Source organism: Rhamphochromis sp. 'chilingali', assembly GCF_963969265.1.
Source record: "Rhamphochromis sp. 'chilingali' genome assembly, chromosome: 8".
NCBI lineage: Eukaryota > Metazoa > Chordata > Actinopteri > Cichliformes > Cichlidae > Rhamphochromis > Rhamphochromis sp. 'chilingali'.
In genome coordinates, this window is record NC_137935.1 from 35,354,278 (window position 1) to 35,356,349 (window position 2,072).

Sequence of the window (2,072 nt, forward strand, 5' to 3'; positions counted from 1 at the left end):
CTGCATTTTTTCCAAGTAGGTCGTTAGACTATTTAATCTGCTGCAGTCTTTATGACCTCTTTCCCCCCCCCACCAAACAAAACATCTCATGTGATGTCAGATTATGACACTTGATAATCTTTGTGTTCTGCTACATCGTCCTTCTCAAGCTAACAGCTAATGTGATAAATGTCACCAGTAAACAGTGTGGCTGTACTTGCAGAGTACATCTGAACACTGAAATAAACTACTGAGCACACACAGAAAATAAAGTACCTTATTGAACTAAAATATATCTCTGCCCTGAGACCTAGTGGAACTCAAATAGGTTTAATCTGTTTTTGCTCACTAAAAGCGCTCACCACCTGCAACAGTCACACTCCTCCAAAAATGCTGTTTATGTGGCTTATAAAGATAATGTATTATTATAAAAAAAAATTCTCAAGAGGCCTGCTGCAACTAGACACATGTTTGACATAAAATAACTCACCTGCTTCTTCAGATATCAGTGAGGCTGGTTCAGTGTCAGGTGTGTGGGTGTGGGGTGATATGAGTGGGACAGCCAAGCCTGAGCCAGAGGTTTGGTCTGTTGGTTCTTGCAGCAAGCCGGCAGATATGTGATTTAGTATACATATGCACAGAAGGTCTGCCTGCACCAATTACTTGTTGACTAAAGTATAAAAAAAATAATAAAATAAGAAATGAGGTAAGCTAGCAAACACTAGGAAAGTCAAGCAGTTTCTTTCATGTACAAGTATATTTCCACCTGTCTCTTTTCCTACCGCTCCAAAGTTCAGCGTCAGCGCGTGCACCTGGACTAAACCAAATCACGAAATAAGGACGGGGGAGGTGGGGTCAGAGGTTGACTGGATTTACTCTTTGTTTCGAAAAACAAAACAAAACCAATATTAGGAAACAAACACCTTTGAAGCAAACCGCATTTATGGTCATGTATGGAAGCCATATTGATGGGCTAATAATTTTTGTTAAAAAATAAAAAAATAAAATAAAGTTACGGGCGCTTAGAATCCGTAATTTTTCTCCCCCTGACGGCGCCCATGGGAAATATTTATTTGAATTTTAAATCCTTCGTAGGGAGTTTGGTTATGTAAGAAAAATAATGAACTTTTCACTTTAGCCCTATTTCTGAGAGTGTACAGGTGTTAGGGTCATGTTTTTGTTTAAAGCTTGAGAACACAATATATGTAGATGCCTTTCCATTACACAGTTTGGTGTCAACACTAGTTGGACACTGGAAAGACAATAATGGAAAAATAATCTTATTATTCAGTCTTTTTCAGTAACTTGTGCTGATTTTGTTCAACCAGGTCAAGAAAAGCAGGAATCCCAACTATCCTGGGGTGTCACATAGTAGGTTTTGTCTTCTGTGTCTACCGTTACATTGCTCCTACAGTTCCCATGAGATAATTTACATTCTAGACGTCAGGCACAGTCCACATTATGAGGTTGGATCATGGTTTGTTCATGAGTTGGGCATCCCTTTGTGTTTTACACTTGCTTTTTCTCACTTGCTGTTTTTTCTTTCTTTTCTTTTTTTTTCTTGCTTAATACTTATACTTAATCTTCTACTCAATTGTCAGGCTTAAAAACTACTTGGTTAGGTTTTGAAGAAGATCATGGTCATAACAACAAACCTGACCTGCCAGCTGTTATAATTTAGGAGAGACAGAAGCACAGCACTATGGCTTTCTGACCAAGTAACACTGAAAGTCTATCCAGTTAACTGGAACTTCCAAGCAGAATCGATCTTTAGGTAATATATTTGAGCTTGTACGATGTGGAGGAACCTAAGATCATATCATACACATGGTATAAAATCTCCACACATTGCAGATGGTCTGGAAACCGATGCTGTCCAGCTGCAATCAGCTCCAACAACTGGAAGAGACACTTAAAAACCACACAGACCCAAACAATCACACAACTTGATGGATTTACAAAAGCCTGATCACATGATCAACTATTTGCAATTGTTATGTTTTATGTTACTGTTTCATTGTAACTTGAGTGACCATAAATTTAGCGTTGCTTAGTTCCCAATGAATCCAGGATAGAAAAAAAACTGCAACATA